Source organism: Scyliorhinus torazame, chromosome 6 (genome assembly GCF_047496885.1).
Source record: "Scyliorhinus torazame isolate Kashiwa2021f chromosome 6, sScyTor2.1, whole genome shotgun sequence".
In the NCBI taxonomy this organism is placed as follows: Eukaryota; Metazoa; Chordata; class Chondrichthyes; order Carcharhiniformes; family Scyliorhinidae; genus Scyliorhinus; species Scyliorhinus torazame.
The window spans coordinates 31,107,778-31,130,447 of NC_092712.1; the positions used below are offsets into that span (position 1 = coordinate 31,107,778).

Consider the following 22,670-nt stretch of genomic DNA (forward strand, 5'->3'; position numbering starts at 1 on the left):
TTGCAGGTTGACACATTCAACCGGCATCATAAACGCACCCCCCATGGCCGGCAAGTCCTGGGGTGGGACCCAGTCCCAGAGCTTCTGGCTCCGAGGCAAGGCTGCTCCCCACTGCGGCACAAGACCTATATTAAGATGTACTAGACCAGTTCAGACAGGTTTCACTGATACACTTCATTTCCACGTTTTGCTGATTTTTCCTTTTTGCGGAGAATGGTTAGGCTCCGGCCTACCCGAGGGTGCGGCGGTGGGGGTCAATCGAAGCTCGTCCAAAGGGTCATCATCTGGAAAGGATACATCTGAGGGACTATGGGAAAGAAGGCAACAGGCGAGTTGCTCCTTCAGTGGGCTAGTACGGACATGACAGCCTGAATGGTCTCCTGTGCTCGACCCATTCTATGATGCTGTACAAGACACAGTCAGTATTCCCCAACGCACTGCAGCCTCTTACAGCCTCAAACATCAAACATCCCGGAATGCCAATAAAAAATATTCAAACTACCGACGGCAGCTGGATCACAGAAGCTTAATCACTGATGGATCATTCCAGATTCTAGTTTGTATCCCAGCCCAAAGCCTCTGCCTCCCTGTCTGTATATGGGGTATATAGCCCCTTTAAACCCTCTGTTTGTGTATGGGTATACACCCCCCTGTCCCTGTTTGTATATGGGGTATATACCCCCTTTACCCCCATGTCGCTGTTTGTATATGGGGTATATACCCCATTTACCCCCGTGTCCCTGTTTGTAAATGGGGTTTATACCCCCTTTATCTCCATGTTCCTGTTTGTATATGGGGTATATACTCCCTTTATACCCTGTCCCTGTCTGTATATGGGGTATATACTCCCTTTATCCCCGTGTCCCTGTGTGTATATGGGGTCTATACTCCCTTTATCCCCCTGTCCCTGTGTGTATATGGGGTCTATACTCCCTTTATCCCCCTGTCCCTGTGTGTATATGGGGTTTATACTCCCTTTATCCCCGTGTCCCTGTCTGTATATGGGGTATATACTCCCTTTATCCCCATATCCCTATTTGTATATGGTGTATATACTCACTTTATCCCCATATCCCTGTTTGCATATCGGGTATATACCCCCTTTTTCCCCGTGTCCCTGTCTGTATATGGGGTATATACTCCCTTTACCCCCGTGTCCCTGTCTGTATATGAGGGATATACTCCCTTTACCCACGTGTCCCTGTCTGTATATGGGGTATATACTCCCTTTATCCCCGTGTCCCTGTCTGTATATGGGGTATATACCCCCTTTATCCCAGTGTCCCTGTCTGTATATGGGGTATATACACCCTTTACCCCCGTGTCCCTGTCTGTATATGGGGTATATACTCCCGTTATCCCCGTGTCCCTGTCTGTATATGGGGTATATACTCCCTTTATCCCCATGTCCCTGTCTGTATATGGGGTATATACTCCCTTTATCCCCGTGTCCCTGTCTGTATATGGGGTATATACTCCCTTTATCCCCGTGTCCCTGTTTGTAAATGGGGTTTATACTCCCTTTATCCCCATGTCCCTGTCTGTATATGGGGTATATACTCCCTTTATCCCCATGTCCCTGTCTGTATATGGGGTAGAAACCTCCTTTATCCTCGTGTCCCTGTTTGAGTATGGTGTATATACTCACTTTAACCCCATGTCCCTGTCTGTATATGGGGTATATACCCCCTTTATCCCCGAGTCCCTGTCTGTATATGAGGGATATACTCCCTTTACCCCGTGTCCCTGTTTGGATATGTGGTATATACTCCCTTTATCTCCGTGTCCCTGTCTATATTTGGGGTATATACTCCCTTTATCCCCATGTCCCTGTTTGCATATGGGGTATATACCCCCTTCATCCCCATGTCCCTGTTTGCATATTGGGTAGATACCCCCTTTATCCCCGTGTCCCTGTCTGTATATGGGGTATATATCTCCTCTATCCCCGTGTCACTATCTGTATATAGGGTATATACCCCCTTTATCCCCGTGTTCCTGTCTGTACATGGGGTTCATACCCCTTTATCCCCGTGTCCGTGTTTGCATATGGGGTATGTACCCCCTTTATCCCCGTGTCCCTGTTTGCATATGGGGTATATACGCCCTTTATCCTCGTGTCCGTGTTTGCATATGGTGTATATACTCACTTTAACCCCATGTCACTGTTTGTACATGGGGTATATACTCCCTTTATCCCCGTGTCCCTGTCTGTATATGAGGTATATACTCCCTTTATCCCCGTGTCCCTGTCTGTGTAGGGGGTATAACCCCCCTCCTCACCCCTCTCCCTCTCTGTGTAGGGTGGTATAAACCCCCTCCTCACCCCCTGCTCCTCTCTGTGTAGGGGGGTACAAACCCCCTCCTCACCCCCTCTCCCTCTCAGTGTAGGGGGTATAAACCCCCTCCTCACCCCCTGCCCCTCTCTGTGTAGGGGGGATAAACACCCTCGTCACCCCCTGCCCCTCTCTGTGTAGGGGGGTACAAACCCCCTCCTCACCCCCTCTCCCTCTCTGTGTAGGGGGTATAAACCACCTCCTCACCCCCTCTCCCTCTCTGTGTAGGGGGTATAAACCCCCTCCTCACCCCCTGCCCCTCTCTGTGTAGGGGGGATAAACACCCTTGTCACCCCCTGCCCCTCTCTGTGTAGGGGATATAAACCCCCTCCTCACCCCCTCTCCCTCTCTGTGTATGGGGGTATGAATCCCCTCCTCACCCCCGCACCCTCTCTGTGTAGGGGGTACAAACCCCCTCCTCACCCCCTCTCCCTCTCTGTGTAGGGGGGTATAAACCCCCTCCTCACCCCCGCCCCCCCCGCACCCTCTCTGTGTTGGGGGGGTACAAACCCCCTCCTCACCCCCTCTCTCTCTCTGTGTAGGGGGGTACAAACCCCCTCCTCACCCCCTCTCCCTCTCTGTGTATGGGGGTGTAAACCACTCCCTGTAAAAGCTGTTCGGAGGGTCAGTGACCAATTTGAAAACAGGGCTGCCTGCTGTAAAAGCACAGCACGGGGCCCTCATTTCCGTTGCCCCCAATTTACAGATTCCTCTCTCCAGCCCAGTCATCTCTGCAAAGCGCGAGCAGTTTCTTCGAGCTGACGAGGTAAGTGCCCCGTAACACGCCAGCTGCACCAGCAAACAGCAGTGTCCTGGTTAATTAGAGACCGAAAATCTCCGTTGTCGTAATGACTGCACAGCAACTCTGTCTGTTGGAGCAGCTTCAGCGGAAGGGGTTTGTTTATATTGTTTTGGCAGCAGTAACGATAATCTGACTGTTCGATTGTGACTCTGCCGGCGCGTGGAATCCATCCAGCGACAGGCAGAGTGTCGGACCTGCGTCTCCCTTTATGTTTGATTCCGTTAGAACCTAACATCAGGTCAGAAACATTCATCGGCTCTTGTTGAATGCAGTGCAGCGGCGACTGGAGGTGAGGGGGAGTGGGGGCGGGGGGGGGCGTTCGTTTGGGAGAGGGGGTTGGGTATGGGGTGGTGGGTCGTGTGGGTTTGGAGGGAGGGGCTATTTGTCGAGCTTGCTGCAAAAACAGTTGCACTCAACAACCTCAATGGTAACGTTGTGGGGATGGACTGTTGCCAGGGAGCGGATGGCACTAGGTGGTGATCTGGGGGTTGGCACCTTTTCGAGGTCAGGGGCACATCATTGGCAGCAACCACGTTGTCTCACTCTGGATTCCTCTAACCAGATGCAAGCGAGTGGGCAAAGGGGCAAGGGAGCTTTGAGTAACACTGCAGTTTGCCATCCCAAGTGAACACGTCCTAGCTTGCCTGCTGCCAAGTCCCTGCTCACCGGAGGGGTGCCTCACCCTTGGCAAGGCTCAAATCTGGACCAGTTCTCAAGGTCTGATTCAACGTGAACCAATATTTATGTCATGCCCCTGGAGTGGGAACGGATCCCAAGGCACGTCCCAGGAATGCATTCAGAGCAGGTGAACCACGTCCAGAGATATTAGCACAGATGCCCAAAAGCTTAGTCAATAGGGAAGGTTATAAGCGGCACCTCAAAGGCAGAAAGCGGTGGAGAGATTTAGCGAGGAGATTCCAGAGCTCAGAGTCAAGGCAGCTCAATGCGCGGGTGCCAACGTTGGAGCGATTTCAATCGGGAACGCTCCGGGGAGGAAGAGTGGCGAGCTGTGGGAATGCTGCAGGAGGATGCCAAGGAAGGGGGGGGGGGGGGGTGCGGGGCGGATGCGAGGCCTTGAAGGGTTTCAAAACAAGGACGATAATTTGAAAATGGAGGCGTTGCTGGTATGGGAGACAGTGCAGATCTGTAAGTACAGAGACGATGTGCGAACGGGAGTTATGGATCGAGTTGGATGCGAGGCACCTTCTGAAAGTTCTCATGTGAGCGCTGGATATATGGAGGGATATCAGGCCGGAATTCAAAGTACGCCCCAGGGTAATGTCCCTGTCGTGCGGTGGCCAGATTCCTGGGCCAGGAACCCAGGCAAGAAAGCAAGCACAACGCAAGTTCAAAACCCTCATTGGTAACTCGTGAATCTAAGTTTAGCTCAAGAGAAACAAATTTGGAAATAGCAGTTTGGTATAATTCCCTCTTATGTGAAGGACAATAACCGGAGTCACCAGCGTTTCCCGCGGCCATGTTGGCAGCAATGTAATTTGCCCACACTGCCCAGTGGCTGCTGTAACTAAAATCTTGGGGCTGGATTTTCAGGAGAGCCGAGGGCTGGATGCTCCGTCCCAGCGGCTAAGTGTCGACGCCAGCGGAGCATGTGTGGTCTTCTGCCATGGTTGACGCCATCTTGGAGGGGGGCAGAGCATGGCTGACCGTCCTCAAACCGGCGCCGACTCCGACTTCGGCGTTGGCGTCGGTCTTCCGCCCGATTGCCGATTCCGATATCGGCATTGAGCAACGGAGAATCCCCCCCATGACCTCCCACCATTACCGCAGCGCCCCCCCCATCCGTCCTCCACAGCTGAAGGTTGACTCGGAGCCTTCCCACTCAAAAACAAGTTGCCCCACATCCATTTTATGCTCAGCAGGGTGTTAATTCCCTCAGGATGGGATTTCGGCCCGCATCTGTGGAGGAACTCCCGCTTGAGTGACCTGCCAGCCAACTGATTGGCGAGCAGGTTGGTGGTCCGGGTTTGAGCGGAGGCCACTGCTGGGGCGACAAGCAGTCCCCAAGCAAGAGGAGCTAACGGAGGCCAGTCTTCAGGTAAGCCCGGGGTTTTGGCAGGGCCCGTTGGTCAGGCTCCAGTGAGGTGAAGTGAGGGGATTTATGAGAGGCCTTAGGGAGGGTTCAAGAGGGAGGGGGCATTATGACCTTATGACAATTGAGGGGAGTGTCTCTGATGGGTACAGAGGACTCCCTATGAAGGTCTCCCTCCCACCCCTTTGCCGAGCACCAATCCACTCGGGAAAGGCTGCTGGACTACCTGCTTGATGTAGACCTCACACTGCCATCAGTAAAATAGCGGTCGAGGCGGGAAGGGGGATTTAAGTGGCTATTAACTAATCTCCTAAAAGCCGAATTCGGCCAAAGCGTACGCAGACTGCCCAATGCCTCCACCGACCGCCCCACCACCCTGTAAAATGGGAGACAGATTAGACATCAGTTCATAAGGCATAGAAGCAGAATTAGGGCAAGCGGCCCATTGAGTCTGCTCTGCCATTCTATCATGGCTGATATGCTCTTGATCTGCTCCCTACAATGCTACAGATCAAGAGCTGGATTGCAAAATCAGCCAGAGCATCTCCTCCCTAGAACACATGATCCAGGAGGGGGAGTTGGCAATTTAGCTTCCGCAGCCTAAACACCCTCAATGTGATCGTGGCTGATCCCATCTCGGCCTCAACTCCACCGTCCTCCCCGTTCTCCATAACCCTCCAATCCATTACCAACTAAAAATCTGTCTAACTCCTCCTTAAATTTACTCACTGTCGCTGCATCTACCGCACCCTGGGGTTGTGAATTCCACAGATTCACAACCCTTTGGGAGAGCAGCTGGAATTCTCCGGCGCCGATTCTCGGGTGCCCGCGGGATCGCCTCCGCGACGGTCGGGGGTGATTGTCCGGGCCGGGTTCGGCCGAGACCCGCCTGCGGAGGTCGTCCTGGTTGGGGGGGGGGGGTGTCAGGGGCATCCGACTCCGGGGGGGGGGGCTTCCACGGTGACCAGGCCCGCGATCGGGGCCTACCGATCGACGAGCGGGCTGGTTCCGCGGGGGCCTATGTTCCTCCGCACCGGGCCCCAGTAGGGCTCCACCATATTGCCCGGGGGCCGGCGCGGAGATGGGAACCCCCCGCGCATGCGCGAACTCGCGCCGGCTGGAGCTGCGGGGGCCACTCCAACGCCGCCCCAGCCCCCTAGGAAGGGGTGCATACCCGACAATCGAGGACCGTTGATGCCAGAGTGGTTCGCGCCGCCTTTCACGCCAGCGTCAGAACCTGGCGGGCTTGGAGAATCCCAGCCCCAGTTTTTCCTCAAATCTGTTTTAAATGTGCGACCTCTTATTCTAAGATCATGACCTCTCGTTTTAGAATGGCCCACAAGAGGAAGCATCCGCTCCACGTATACTTTATCCATCTCTTTTAGCATCTCAATTAGATCTCCCCTCATTCGTCCAAACTCCAGAGAGTATAGGCCCAAACTGTTCAATCTCTCCTCATACGGCGAACCCCTCCTCTGGTGGGAAGGCAGGGGGCAAGTCATGTGCTGCATTTTAGGAGCCCCCCTGACTTCAAGTACACGAGTGGGGTTGGTGGATAATGCAGAGCGACTACACTAAAAGCATAGAGAGAATCTTCATCCCCCATCTCTCTGTCGTCTTGACAGAACAATCTGTGAGCAGGAGAATCCGTGACAAATGGGTTTCAAAGGCGGCAAATGTGAGGTCATTCACATCGGAATTATAAAGGATATAATGGCTCCTTTCCAAATGGTGGAAAACTAGAACCAGTGGAGATGCAAGGAGACACACCCCTTCTCAAGGGCAATTAGAGACGGCTAATAAATGCTGGCATTGCCAGTGTCAACAGCATTCCATGACAGAATACGACATAAAATTGTAAACAACAAACTTTGGGTTTCCAGGACGTGAGTCATCAAAATCAACAGGTATAGAAAATAATCCAAAAGGCTAATGGAATATTGGCAAGGCCTAAACAACATAACGGCCTACAAAGTGAAGCCGAGCAGTATCTCCGACAGCAGTGCACCCCTCCCCGATTAACTCAATGTATTCTATGCTCGGTTCGAGCAGGTAACCAACAATCCGCTGTCGAGTGCCCCAGCAGCCCATAATTCACCCATACCCACCATCACAGCTTCCGAAGTCAGATCGGCCTTCCTGAAAGTGAACCCTCGGAAAGCGACGGGCCAGGACGGGATCCCTGGTCGTGCACTCGGAGCCTGCGCGGACCAGCTGGCAGAGGTATTCGCGGACATCTTTAACCTGTCACTACTCCACTCTGAGGTCCCCACCTGTTTAAAGAAGACCACCATCATACCAGTACCAAAGAAGAACCAGGCAACGTGCCTCAATGACTACCGTCCGGTGGCCCTGACTTCAGTCGTAATGAAGTGCTTCGAGAGGTTGATCATGAAGCGCATCATCTCCATACTCCCAGAACGCCTTGATCCACTGCAATTCGCATACTGCCGCAACCGGTCCACAGCAGCTGCCATTTCCCTGGCCCTACACTCATCCCTGGAGCATCTCGACAACAAGGATTCCGACATCAGACTCCTATTTATTGACTACAGCTCCGCCTTCAACACCATAATCCCAGCCAAGCTCATATCAAAGCTCCAAAACCTAGGACTTGGCTCCCCACTCTGCAACTGGATCCTCGATTTTCTGACCCACAGACCACACTCAGTAAGAATGAACAACAACACCTCCTCCACAATAGTCCTCAACACCGGCGCCCCGCAAGGCTGCGTACTTAGCCCCCTACTCTGCTCCCTGTACACAAATTCCTAAGTGTGCACATCTCCAAAAATCTGTCCTGGTCCACCCACATCGACGCTACCACCAAGAAAGCACAACAGCGCCTATACTTCCTCAGGAAACTAAGGAAATTCGGCATGTCCACATTAACCCTTATCAACTTTTACAGATGCCCCATAGAAAGCATCCTATCAGGCTGCATCACAGCCTGGTATGGCAACTGCTCGGCCCAGGACCGCAAGAAACTTCAGAGAGTCGTGAACACCGCCCAGTCCATCACACAAACCTGCCTCCCATCCATTGACTCCATCTGCATCTCCCACTGCCTCCCACCCGGCTTACTCACTCTTCCAACTTCCAACTTCTTCCATCGGGCAGGAGATACAGAAGTCTGAGAACACGCACGAACAGACTCAAAAACAGCTTCTTCCCCGCTGTTTTTTTTAAAACTAATTTTTATTCACATTTTCACAAGATATCAACAACAAAATACAGAAAGAAAAGAACAAACCCCCCCCATATACATATAAATAATACATTAACAGTCTTCATCAACACAAAGGCAAAAATACACACCCACTCAAGAAAAACGAACCAACCCCGCCCCCCCCCGGGATGCTGCCGCTGCTGACCATAGACATAGAACATACAGTGCAGAAGGAGGCCATTCAACCCATCGAGTCTGCACCGACCCACTTAAGTCCTCACTTCCACCCTATCCCTGTAACCCAATAACCCCTCCTAACATTTTTGGTCACTAAGGGCAATTTATCATGGTCCATCCACCTAACCTGCACATCTTTGGACTGTGGGAGGAAACCGGAGCACCCGGAGGAAACCCACGCACACATGGGGAGAACGTGCAGACTCCGCACAGACAGTGATCCAGCAGGGAATCGAACCTGGGACCCTGGCGCTGCGAAGCCACAGTGCTATCCACTTGTGCTACCGTGCTGCCCATCTTCTAACGTTCTGCCAGAAAGTCTAAGAACGGTTGCCACCGCCTAAAGAACCCTTGTACCGACCCTCTCAAGGTGAATTTCACCCTCTCCAATTTAATGAACCCTGCCATATCGCTGATCCAGGATTCCACGCTTGGGGACCTCGCATCCTTCCACTGAAGGAGAATCCTTCGCCGAGCTACCAGGGACGCAAAGGCCAGAATTCCGGCCTCTTTCGCCTCCTGCACTCCCTGCTCCTCTGCCACCCCAAATATTGCGAGCCCCCAGCCCAGTCTGACCCTGGATCCTACCACCCTCGACACCGTCCTCGCTACACCCTTCCAAAATTCCTCCAGCGGCGCCGTCACAAGCGCCTCCAGCCCTGTGCCCACACAGGACGCCGTCTCCAGCCTCTTCTATGCTGCCTCATCCCCCGCCATCGCCCACTTATGCACCACGTTGGCGGCCCAATAATACCCACAGAGGTTAGGCAGCGCCAACCTCCCCCCATTCCTGCACCGCTCCAGGAACACCCTTCTCACCCTCGGGGTCTTCTGCGCCCATACAAACGCCATAATGCTCCTGTTAACCCGCCTGAAGAAGGCCCTAGGGATCAGGATGGGGAGGCATTGGAACAGGAACAAAAACCTCGGGAGCACCGTCATTTTAACTGACTGCACCCTGCCCGCCAGGGAGAGTGGCAGCACGTCCCACCTCTTAAACTCCTCCTCCATCTGCTCCACCAGCCTCGTCAAGTTAAGCTTATGTAGGGCCCCCCAGCTCCTAGCCACCTGGACCCCCAGGTACCTGAAGCTCCTCTCCGCCCTTTTTAGCGGGAGCTCACCAATCCCCCTCTCCTGGTCCCCCGGGTGCACTACGAACAACTCGCTCTTCCCCACATTAAGCTTGTACCCGGAGAAATCGCCAAACTCCCGAAGGATCCTCATCACCTCCGGCATTCCCCCCACTGGGTCCGCCACATATAGCAGCAAATCGTCCACATAGAGCGACACCCGATGCTCCTCCCCACCCCGCACCAGCCCCCTCCAGTTCCTCGACTCCCTCAACGCCATGGCCAGCGCAAAGAGCAGGGGGGACAGGGGACACCCCTGCCTAGTCCCCCGGGAATAGTCTGACCTCCTTCTGTTCGTGGCCACACTCGCCACCGGGGCCTCATACAGCAGCCTCACCCACCTGACAAACCCCCCTCCGAACCCGAACCTTTTCAACACCTCTTACAGGTACCCCCACTCCACCCTATCAAAGGCCTTCTCCGCATCCATCGCCGCCACTATCTCCGCCTCCTCTTCCATCGCCGGCATCATTATAACATTCAAGAGCCTCCGTACATTAGTATTCAACTGCCTCCCTTTCACGAACCCCGTCTGATCCTCGTGTATGACCTGCGGCACAAAGTCCTCTATCCTCGTGGCCAAAATCTTTGCCAGCAACTTTGCATCTACATTTAAGAGTGAGATCGGCCTGTATGACCCACACTGTAGGGGATCCTTGGCCCGCTTCATGATCAGGGAAATCAGCGCTCTAGACATCGTCGGGGGTAGAGCAAGGGAAGAGCCCCCCCTTCCCTTGCCTCGTTGAAGGTTCTTACCAACAGCGGGCCCAGCAGGCCCACATACTTCTTGTAAAATTCAACCGGGAACCCATCTGGCCCCGGTGCCTTCCCCACCTGCATGTTCCCTATCCCTTTGACCAACTCCTCCAACCTAACCGGCGCCCCAACCCCGCCACCTGCCCCTCCTCCACCCTTGGAAACCTCAGCCGGTCCAGGAAGCGACCCATCCCTCCCTCTTCCAGTGGGGGCTCAGACCGGTACAGTTCCTCGTAGAAGTCCCTGATGACCCCATTGATACCCACCGCACTTCGCACCGTGTTCCCTCCTCCATCCCTAACTCCCCCGATCTCCCTAGCTGCCTCTCGTTTCCGAAGCTGGTGTGCCAGCATCCGGCTCGCCTTTTCTCCATATTCATATACCGCCCCCTGCGCCTTCCTCCACTGCACCTCCGCCTTCCTGCTGGTCAACAAATCGAACTCAGCCTGGAGGCTGCGCCGCTCCCTAAGCAATCCCTCCTCCGGGGCCTCCGCGTACCTCCTATCCACCCTCACCATCTCCACCACCAACCTCTCCCTCTCTCTCCTCTCCCCCCTCTCCTTGTGTGCCCTAATGGAGATCAGCTCTCCTCTGGCCACCACCTTCAGCACCTCCCGGACCTCCCCTACTTGCACCTCCCCATTATCATTAGCCTCCAGGTACCTCTCTATACACTTCCGGACCCGCCCGCTCACCTCCTCGTCCGCCAGCAACCCCACCGCTAGGCGCTGGTCCCTCTCCTCACCCAACTCGAGGTCCACCCAGTGCAGAGTATGATCAGAAACAACTATCGCCGAGTACTCTGTATCCTCCACCCTCTGAATCAGCACCCTGCTCATGACAAAAAAGTCATTCCGGGAATAGGCCTTGTGAACATGGGAGAAGAATGAAAATTCCCTGGCCCCCGGCCTCGCAAACCTCCACGGATCCACCCCTCCCATCTGGTCCATGAACCCCCTCAGCACCTTGGCTGCTGCCGGCCTCCTGCCCGTCCTAGACCTCGAGCAATCCAGTGCCGGGTCCAGCACAGTGTTGAAATCCCCCCCCATTATAAGGCCCCCTGTCTCCAGGTCCGGAATCCGGCCCAGCATACGCCACATGAACCCCGCATCGTCCCAATTCGGGGCATATATACTGACCAACACCACCCGCTCCCCCTGCACCTTGCCACTTACCATCACATACCTACCGCCATTGTCTGCCACAATGCTCGACGCCTCGGACGACACTCTCTTCCCCACCAAGATCGCCACCCCCCCCCGATTTTTTGCATTCAAACCCGAATGAAACACCTGCCCTACCCACCCCTTTCTCAACCTTACCTGATCCGCCACCCTCAGGTGCGTCTCCTGAAGAATGGCCACATCCGCCTTCAGCCCCTTCAGGTGCGCAAACACCCGGGCCCGCTTGACCGGCCCATTCAGTCCCCTTACATTCCAGGTTATCAGCCGGATCAGGGGACTACTCACCCCCATCCCCCGCCGACTCGCCATTGCCCCTCCTAGGCCAGCCACGTGCCCGCGCCCCCCGCACGACCCGTTCCCCACAGCGGCGGACCCCCACCCCAACCTCCTTTACCAACTCCAGCTTCCCCTTGGCCATTCCAGCAGCAACCCGGTGTGTCCCGTTCCCCCCCCCCCCCTCCAGACCCCCTAGCTGCATTGCTCCCTCCATTGCACGCCCGTAAGTCAGCTGACTCCTGCTGACCCCGGCCACTCCCGCCGCTCCCCCTCCCCCCACCCCCCCTCCACACACACACACCCCCCCCCCCCCCCCCCCCCAGTGTGGAACTTCCCCTCCCCCCCTTGTCCACCAGCTGGATCTCATCCATTCCACTCCCAGCGCAGGAGAAAAAGCCCGCGCTTCCCAGCTCCGGCCCCGCCCTTTCAGCCCTAAACGCAGGAAAAAGCCCGCGCTTCCCACTCGCCCGGCCCCGCCTCCCCTGGCGCAGCTCCCTTTCCAGGTCCGGTCCCACTACCCCCAACTCAGGCCTCTCCCCCCGCCCCCCCCCCCCCCCGCGGGGCCCCATTTCCCCTACCGACCATCAACCCCCCAAGCAGTTTACCTACCCCCCCCACGAGCCCGCCCGGCGGACCTAATCAAAACAATGACCAATCAACCCTCGAAAAACAAAGACCCCCCCCCCTCGAAACACAACCCAACAATCCCCAACCATCCCTCCACCGCGACCCCTCACCCCCGACCCTTAGTCTGAGTCCAGTTTTTCGGCCTGAACAAAGGCCCACGCCTCCTCCGGGGACTCAAAGTAGTGGTGTTGATCCTTATAGGTGACCCACAGACCCGCCGGCTGCAGCATACCGAACTTCACCCCCTTCCTGTGCAGCACTGCCTTCGCCCGGCTGTAACCGGCCCTCTTCTTCGCCACCTCCGTGTTCCAATCCTGGTAGATCCGGACCTCCGCGTTCTCCCACCTGCTGCTCCGCTCCTTCTTGGCCCACCTTAACACACACTCCCGATCAGCAAACCGGTGGAACCGCATCAGCACCGCCCGCGGCGGCTCGCTGGGCTTGGACCTCCTCGCCAGCACCCGGTGGGCCCCCTCCAGCTCCAAGGGCCCCTGAAAGGCCCCCGCTCCCATCAGCGAGTTCAGCATGGTGACCACATAGGCCCCCCACGTCCGATCCCTCCAGCCCCTCCGGGAGGCCCAGAATCCGCAGGAGGTTTTCCGCCTCGAACGGTTCTCCATCTCCTCGAACCTCGCCTGCCATTTCTTGTGGAGCGCCTCGTGCGCCTCCGCCTTCACCGCCAGGCCCCGGATCTCGTCCTCGTTCTCCGAGACCTTCTGCCGGACCTCCCGGATCGCTGCCCCTTGGGCCGTCTGGGTCTCCAGCAGCTTATCGATCGAAGCCTTCATCGGCTCCAGCAGCTCTGCTTTCAGTTCCTTAAAACCGCGCTGGAGAAGCTCCTGCTGCTCTTGCGCCCACTGCCTCCACGCTGCCTGGTCTCCGCCCGCCGCCATCTTGGTCCTCCTCCTTCGCACCTTTCTTTGCTTCAGTGCCACTTTTTAATCGCCCCACTCCTGGTCCAATCCGTACACTATCGGGGGAATGTTGCTGTCCCCTTCCCACACCTGGAAACGTCGAAGAAGCGCCGTGACGGGCCCTAAAAAGAGCCCAAAAGTCAGTTTTTAGCGGGAGCTGCCGAATGTGCGATGTAGCTCCGCATAGCCGCAACCGGAAGTCTCTTCCCCGCTGTTACCAGACTCCTAAATGACCCTCTTGTGGACTGACTTCATTAACACTACACCCTGTATGCTTCATCCGATGCCGGTGCTTATGTAGTTACATTGTATATGTTGTGTTGCCCTATTATGTATTTTCTTTTCTTCCCTTTTCTTCTCATGTATTTAATGATCTGTTGAGCTGCTCGCAGAAAAATACTTTTCACTGTAGCTCGGTACACCTGACAATAATAAACAAATCCAATCCAATCAAATCCAACCCTTTGTTGGGATGGTGTTGGTTAAAGAACTTGTCTGTTATTTAAAAAAATTAATTTACGGGATGTGAACGTCGCTGGTTAGGCCGGCATTTATTGCCCATCCCTAATTGCCCTTCAGAAGGTGGTGGTGAGCTGCCTTCTTGAACTACTGCCAGTCAATGAGATGTAGGTGAGCCTACTGTGCTGTTAGGGAGGGCGTTCCAGGATTTTTACCCAGCGACAGTGAAGGAACGGCCAATATATTTCCAAGTCAGGCTGGGGAGTGACTTAGAACATAGAACATAGAACATTACAGCGCAGTACAGGCCCTTCAGCCCTCGATGATTGCGCCGACCTGTGAAACCACTCTAAAGCCCATTTACACTATTCCCTTAGAATCATAGAATCATAGAATTTACAGTGCAGAAGGAGGCCATTCAGCCCATCGAGTCTGCACCGGCTCTTGGAAAGAGCACCCTACCGAGGCCCACACCACCCTATCCCCATAACCCAGTAACCCCACTCAACCAACCCTAAGGCCAATTTTGGACACTAAGAGCAATTTAGCATGGCCAATCCACCTAACCTGCACGTCTTTGGACTGTGGGAGGAAACCGGAGCACCCGGAGGAAACCCACGCACACACAGGGAGAAGGTGCAGACTCCGCACAGACAGTGACCCAAGCCGGGAATCGAACCTGGGACTCTGGAGCTGTGAAGCAATTATGCTAACTACTATGCTACCGTGCTGCCCCCTTATCATCCATATGTCTATCCAATGACCATTTGAATACCCTTAGTGTTGGCGAGTCTACTACTGTTGCAGGCAGGGTATTCCACGCCCTTACTACTCTCTGAGTAAAGAACCTACCTCTGACGTCTGTCTTATATCTATCTCCCCTCAATTTAAAGCTATGTCCTTTGTGCTAGACATCACCATCCGAGGAAAAAGGCTCTCACTGACCACCCTATCCAATCCTCTGATCATCTTGTATGCCTCAATTAAGTCACCTCTTAACCTTCTTCTCTCTAACGAAAACAGCCTCACGTCCCTCAGCCTTTTCTCATAAGATCTTCCCTCCATACCAGGCAACATTCTGGTAAATCTCCTCTGCACCCTTTCCAATGCTTCCACATCATTCCTATAATGCGGCGACCAGAATTGCACGCAATACTCCAAATGCGGCTACACCAGAGATTTGTACAGCTGCAACATGACCTCATGGCTCCGAAACTCAATCCCTCTACCAATAAAAGCTAACACACTGTACGCCTTCTTAACAACCCTCTCAACCTGAGTGGCAACTTTCAGGGATCTATGTACATGGACACCGAGATCTCTCTGCTCATCCACACTGCCAAGAATCTTACCATTAGCCCAGTACTCTGTCTCCCTGTTATTCCTTCCAAAATGAATCACCTCACACTTTTCTGCATTAAACTCCATTTGCCACCTCTCAGCCCAGCGTTGCAGCTTATCTATGTCCCTCTGTAACTTGTAACATCCTTCCGCACTGTCCACAACTCTACCGACTTTAGTGTCATCTGCAAATTTACTCACCCATCCTTCTACGCCCTCCTCCAGGTCATTTATAAAAATGACAAACAGCAGTGGCCCCAAAACAGATCCTTGTGGTACACCACTAGTAACTGGACTCCAGTCTGAACACTTCCCATCAACCACCACCCTTTGTCTTCTTCCAGCTAGCCAATTTCTGATCCAAACTACTAAATCTCCCTGAATCCCATGCTTCCGTATTTTCTGCAGTAGCCTACCGTGGGGAACCTTATCAAACGCTTTACTGAAATCCATATACACCACATCAACTGCTTTACCCTCATCCACCTGTTTGGTCACCTTCTCAAAGAACTCAATAAGGTTTGTGAGGCCTTCACAAAACCGTGTTGACTATGTCTAATCAAATTATTCCTTTCCAGATGATTATACACCCTATCTCTAATAAACCTTTCCAAGATTTTGCCCACAACTGAAGTAAGGCTCACTGGTCTATAGTTACCGGGGTTGTCTCTACTCCCCGTCTTGAACAAGGGGACAACATTTGCTTTTTCCAGTCTTCTAGCACTATTCCTGTTGACAAAGATGACTTAAAGATCAAAGCCAATGGCTCAGCAATCTCCTCCCTAGCTTCCCAAAGAATCCTAGGATAAATCCCATCCGGCCCTGGGGACTTATCTATTTTCACCCTTTCCAGAATTGTTAACACCTCCTCCTTATGAACCTCAAGCCCTTCTAGTCTAGTAGCCTGAATCTCAGTATTCTCCTCGACAACATTGTCTTTTTCCTCTGTGAATACTGACGAAAAATATTCATTTAGCCCCTCTCCTATCTCCTCGGACTCCAAGCACAACTTCCCACTACTGTCCTTGACTGGCCCTACTCTTCCCCTAGTCATTCTTTTATTCCTGACATATCTATAGAAAGCTTTAGGGTTATCCTTGATCCTACCTGCCAAAGACTTCCCATGTCCCCTCCTGGCTCTTCGTAGCTCTCTCTTTAGGTCCTTCCTAGCTAACTTGTATCTCTCGAGCGCCCTTACTGAACCTTCATGTCTCATCTTTACATAAGCCTCCTTCTTCCTCTTGACAAGTGTTTTGACTGCCTTAGTAAACCACGGTTCCCTTGCTCGACCACTTCCTCCCTGCCTGACAGGTACATACTTATCAAGGACACGCAGCAGCTGTTCCTTGAACAAGCTCCACATTTCCAATGTGCCCATCCCCTGCAGTTTTCCTCTCCATCCGATGCATCCTAAGTCTTGCCTCACCGCATCATAATTGCCTTTCCCGCAGATATAACTCTTGCCCTGCGGTACATCTTGCATAGATTCCACACTGGGGCATGAGCTGTAACCTTTCCAGCAACCACTTGAAGCCTCAAGGTGCTTTGCAGCCAATGCAGTTGTTTTAAAGAGCAGTCACGGCGGTGGCGTAAAAACAAAACGCACTGGGATCTTGCTGTGCTCGGGTTGGCAGCTGTGTTATTTTACATGAGGGCAGTGACTCAACTTGCAGCCCCCCCATTGAAGTGTAGTCATGGCTAGTAACATCGGAAATGGGGCTGCCATTCGGTGCACAGCAACATCCCACAAACAGCCCCCGATGGCCAGGCAAACTGCTCATTATCACGGCATCGCTGAATCGTTACAGCGCGAGAGGAGGCCATATCGTCCATCATCTCGGCACTGGAGATCGAGGGATAAAGCGTGGATTGAGGGACACATGTTTGACAGGACGCAAGAGAATTCCTACAGTGCGGAGGGAGGCCATTCGCGTCCACACTGATCCTCCGAAAGAGCACCCTACTGAGGCCCACGTCTCCACCCAATCCCTGTAACCCCCACTTAACCTTTGGACACTGAGGGGCAATTTTTAGCATGGCCAATCCGCCTAACCTGCACATCCTTGGACTGTGCGAAGAAACCGGAGCACCCGGAGGAAACCCACGCAGACACGGGGAGGACGTGCAGACTCCGCACAGACAGTGACCCAAGCCGAGAATCGAACCCGGGGACCCTGGCGCTGTGAGACAGCGGAGCTAGCCACTGTGCCACCCATCCTGAAAATAGTGCCATGGCATCTTTCACATCCACCTGAGGAGTGGGGGGTGATGGCGGTTCAGTTTCAGCAGGAGAAGATTAGGCAGGAGTGAAGGAAACGGGGGCACGGTGGCACAGTGGTTAGCATTGCTGCCTCACAGCTCCAGGGTCCCAGGTTCAATTCCGGCCTCAGGTGACTGTCTGTGTAGAGTCTGCACTTTCTCCCCGTGTGTGCGTGGGTTTCCTCCGGGTGCTCCGCTTTCCTCCCACAGTCCAAAGATGTGCAGGTTAGGTGGATTGGCCATGACAAATTGCCCCTTAGTGTCCAAAAGGCTGGGTGGGGTTACTGGGTTACAGGGATAGGATGGGCTTAAGTCGGGTGCTCTTTCCAAGAGCCGGTGCCGGTTCGATGGGTCGAATGGCCTCCTTCTGCACTGTAAATTCTATGATTCTATCCTTGCCCGGTCTGGTCTACATGTGACTGCACACCCACAACAATGTTATTAACTCTTAGGGCGGCACGGTTACTTCACAGCGCCAGGGTCCCGGGTTCGATTCCCAGCTTGGGTCACTGTCTGTGCGGAGTCTGCACGTTCTCCCCGTGTCTGCGTGGGTTTCCTCCGGGTGCCCCGGTTTCCTCCCACAAGTCCCGAAAGACGTGCTGTTAGCTGAATTGGACATTCTGAATTCTCCCTCCGTGTACCCGAACAGGCGCCGGAATGTGGCGACGAGGTGCTTTTAACAGTAACTTCATTGCAGTGTTAATGTAAGCCTACTTGTGACAATAATGATAACATTATTATTAACTGCCCCCTGAACTAGTCGAGCAAACCACTTAGTTCAAGGGCAATTAGAGATGAGCAATAAACGCTAACCTTGCCAATGGCACCCGCACCCCATGACAAAATAAAGGAAGTTTAAAGGCATCATCTAAAAGGTACCTGCAATACTGAGGCACTCCTTGAGCGCTGCACCGGGAGCAAATGCTGCCAAATCTGTTCAAATCTCTGGGATGGGGGGTTGCACCTAATAAAGAGATGAGGGGGAAACGTAATCGCTTTCACAGTCTGTGAGTTATCCTTGTACATTGACCATATTTGTATGAGAGGAGAGTGCTGATTGGTTGACAAGTGGACTCTGACTGGTAGAGGGGTTGCTGTGGCGAATGCACCAATTGATTTGTTGATCCTGGTTGGACAAAGAAAAAAGAACAATACAGGATAAAAGCAAATTACTGCGAATGCTGGGATCTGTAACCAAAGAGGAAATGCTGGAAAATCTCAGCAGGTCTGACAGCATCTGTCGGGAGAGAAAAGAGCTGACGTTTCGAGTCCGATGACTCTTTGTCAAAGCTAAAAGGCGTAGAAAGTGGGAGATATTTATACTGTGGGGCGAGGGAATGCGAGATGAGTCATAGCCACAGAAACCAAGGGAAGTGAGTGTAATGGCAGTCCCCGGAGAGAATAAAAGGTGTGAAAGGGCAAACAGCAGAGAAACTAAAATCAGAGGGTAAACTGTGGCAGCTGTTGGGGATAAGGGGGAAGCAAAGGAGATTGGATTGGATTGAATTTGATAATTGACATTGTTATTGTCACCATAGTTGTGGAGAAAGGGTAAGGAGAGGGGGATAGGATAGGGCGAGAAATATATATATAAAGAAAGACAAGAAAGAAACAAAATGTAAAAGACGGATTTGGATTTGCTTAATGTCACGTGTACCGAGGTGCAGTGAAAAGTATTTTTCTGCGCGCAGCTCAAACAAATCATTAGGTACACGAAAAGAAAAAGAAAATACATAATAGGGCAACACAGGGTCCACAATGTAAATACATAGACACCGGCATCGGGTGAAGCATACAGGAATGTGGTATTAATCAGGTCAGTCCATAAGAGGGTCGTTTAGGAGTCTGGTAACAGCGGGGAACAAGCTGTTTTTGAGTCTGTTCGTGCGTGTTCACAGACTTCTGTATCTCCTGCCCGATGGAAGAAGTTGGAAGAGTGAGTAAGCCGGGTGGGAGGGGTCTTTGATTATACTGCCCGCTTTCCCCAGGCAGCGGGAGGTGTAGATGGAGTCAATGGATGGGAGGCAGGTTCGTATGATGGACTGGGCTGTGTTCATGACTCTCTGAAGTTTCTTGCGGTCCTGGGCCGAGCAGTTGCCATACCAGGCTGTGATGCAGCCCGATAGGATGCTTTCTATGGTGCATCTGTAAATGTTGGTAAGGGTTAATGTGGACCTGCCGAATTTCCTTAGTTTCCTGAGGAAGTGTAGGCGCTGTTGTGCTTTCTTGGTGGTAGCGTCGACGTGGGTGGACCAGGACAGATTTTTGGAGATGTGCACCCCAAGGAATTTGAAACTGCTAACCATCTCCACCTCGGCTCCGTTGATGCTGACAGGGGTGTGTACAGTACTTTGCTTCCTGACGTCAATGACCAGCTCTTTAGTTTTGCTGGCATTGAGGGAGAGATTGTTGTCGCTACACTCCACTAGGTTCTCTATCTCCCTCCTGTATTCTGACTCGTCGTTATTCGAGATCCGACCCACTATGGTCGTGTCGTCAGCAAATTTGTAGATGGAGTTGGAACCAAATTTTGCCACGCAGTCGTGTGTGTACAGGGAGTATAGTAGGGGGCTAAGTACGCAGCCTTGCGGGGCCCCGGTATTGAGGACTATTGTGGAGGAGGTGTTGTTGCTCATTCTTACTGATTGTGGTCTGTGGGTCAGAAAGCCGAGGATCCAGTTGCAGAGTGAGGAGCCAAGTCCTAGATTTTTGAGCTTTGCTATGAGTTTGGCTGAGATTATGGAGTTGAAGGCGGAGCTGTAGTCAATAAATAGGAGTCTGATGTCGGAATCCTTGTTGTCGAGATACTCTAGAGATGAGTGTAGGGCCAGGGAGATGGCGTCTGCTGTGGACCGGTTGCAGCGGTATGCGAATTGCAGTGGATCTAGGCATTCTGGGAGTGTGGAGTCAATGCACTTCATGGCAACCTCTCGAAGCACTTCATTACGATTGATCTCAGGGCCACCAGATGATAGTTATTGAGGTACGTTGCCTGGTTCTTCTTTGGCACCAGTATGATGGTGGTCTTCTTGAAGCAGGTGGGGACCTCGAAGCCGAGTTAAAATGAAATGGAATGAGAACAAAGGGGTTGAGGTGGGGCAGAGCTAATCACCTGAATTTGCTGAACTCAGTGTTAAGTCCGGAAGGCTGTAACGTGTCTAATTGGAAGATGAGATGCTATTCCTCCAGCTTGCATTGAGCTTCTCTGGAACATTGCAGCAGGCCAAGGACGGAAGTGGGCATGGGAGTAGAGTCAAGCAAGAACAATACAGCACAGGAACAGGCCCTTCGGCCCTCCAAGCCTGTACTGGTCATGATACCAACCTTGGCCCAAACCCTCAGCCCTGCCTCGTGCCGTATCCCTCTATACCCACCCTATCCATGTATTTGTCAAGATGCCTTTTGAACGCCGTTAATGTATCTGCTTCCACAACCTCACCTGGCAACGCGTTCCAGGCACTCCCCACCCTTTGCGTAAAAAACCTGCCTCGCACATCTCCTCTAAACTTTGAGAGGTGGGTAGATTTAACATTGAGATGAGGAGGAACTACTTCTCGCAGAGGGCGGTGAATTTGTGGAACTCGATGTCCCATAGCGCGGTGCAGTCTGAATCGTTAAATGGTTTCAAGAAGGAGATTGATATATTTCTGATAAACATCGGTTAAAGGGATCTGGGGAACAGGAATTTGAGACCAGGAAGAGATCAGCCATGATCTGATTGAATGGCGGGGCAGTCTCAAGGGCTCCACTTGCTCCTATTTTCCCCGTTTTGCTTCTGTGTGAGACTGCATGGTGTTTCCAGCTCCCTGTGCAGCCCCGCAAATCGCTTTATTTCCATCCCACTTGCGCCCATTGGAGGGAGCGAACCTCAGCACCGGAGTGTGGCTAAATTAGATACATGTCGACCTGACAGCTTTTTTTTTGGGGGGGGGGGGGGATGAGGATGTTGGTTTCCCCTATGGGCTACATCCCAAACACTCCTGCCCTGCAAAATAGGTTTAGTGTTTTGGGGAGATTGGTGCCGGGGAGAGGGAGGGAGGGAGGGAGCTGAAGGGACTAAAATCCATAAGTTCCACCTTCCTGACATTGCAATGGGAGAGACGTGACTTGACTACTTGTGTGCCTCTTCCACCGACCCAGCTACTCCCCCCCCCCCCCCCCCCTCCCCCTCCTCAATGTTTCTATCGCATTACCAGCTCCAGGTGGGGACGCTGCAAGACCCAGTTTCACGGTGGGTGAATTTCCATGTCTACAAAAGTTTATTATATTCTGCCTTTCAGTCGCTGTGTGTGTGTGTGTGTGATATCCGCGGGCAGCAATATTTCTGAGGTAGAATTTAGAAGGAGCGTTTGCAGGGAGGAGAGAGATTCTTCGCTGTGTGTGTGTGTATGTGTGTGTGTGACATTGATGGGATGCTGGACGTGCCTGGATGCTTTTGAATGGACAGGAGGTGGGGGGGAAACGGCGCGGAGGCTCCTATCCCCACTTCCCTCCCCACACTTCCTCCTGACCTCCCCATTGCCTCCTGTATTTGTCATTTATCACTTTTCATGCGGGTGTCAGTTTCCCCAGCGCCCAGGATTCTGCCCTGTTTGTAAATATCTCTGCTGCCCAGACTGGGCTTGCTGTATCAGTTTGCTCTCTCTCTCATACACACACGGGCTCTAACCAAATGTGACTTTGTTCGTTTTCTGCGCTCAGTTCCTGGGCTTGCTTTTGGGGAGGGCAGTTTTATTGCAATTGATTACACACACCCCCCCCCCCCCCCCCCCCCACCTCCAACGATTCTCCCCTCTCCCCTCGCAGAACACTGCATTTGAACCCCGTTGAAAGGGTGCATTGCCTTCTAAAGCAGACAGTCCCCATGCCAAATCCTTCATGGCTGTTTGGAGCCGGCCCGGGCGAGCTGATGCCTGGACTACTTTGGTGAAATGGTATATAAATACCTATCCATTTCTCCCCCTTGTCTGGGTCTCACTTTTAACACCCCCACACCCCCCCCCCCCAATGTCTTTTGGGAATAATGGAGATTGGGGAAAAATGTATTTAAAAAAAAACCCAGTTCAAGACGACTTATTAAAAACGAGGTGACTTGAAATTTGTAGCAGAGTTGGGAATGGGGGAATTGTA

The 22,670-nt window shown here is 53.0% G+C and overlaps 1 protein-coding gene across 4 annotated transcripts in view; it reads left to right on the top strand.

Moving 5' to 3' along the window:
• The first annotated feature begins 3,284 nt into the window (after positions 1–3,284).
• Positions 3,285–22,670, top strand: part of LOC140424736 (pituitary adenylate cyclase-activating polypeptide type I receptor-like) — a 311,016-nt gene continuing 291,630 nt past the window's right edge. For 3 of the 4 annotated variants that reach the window (XM_072508080.1, XM_072508083.1, XM_072508084.1), the window contains exon 1: positions 21,668–21,771. The gene's annotated coding sequence lies outside the window, so the exon portion shown is untranslated. Of the gene's footprint in view, positions 3,428–21,667; positions 21,772–22,670 lie in introns of those variants that run through there. The other variant, XM_072508082.1, reaches the window with a different exon arrangement.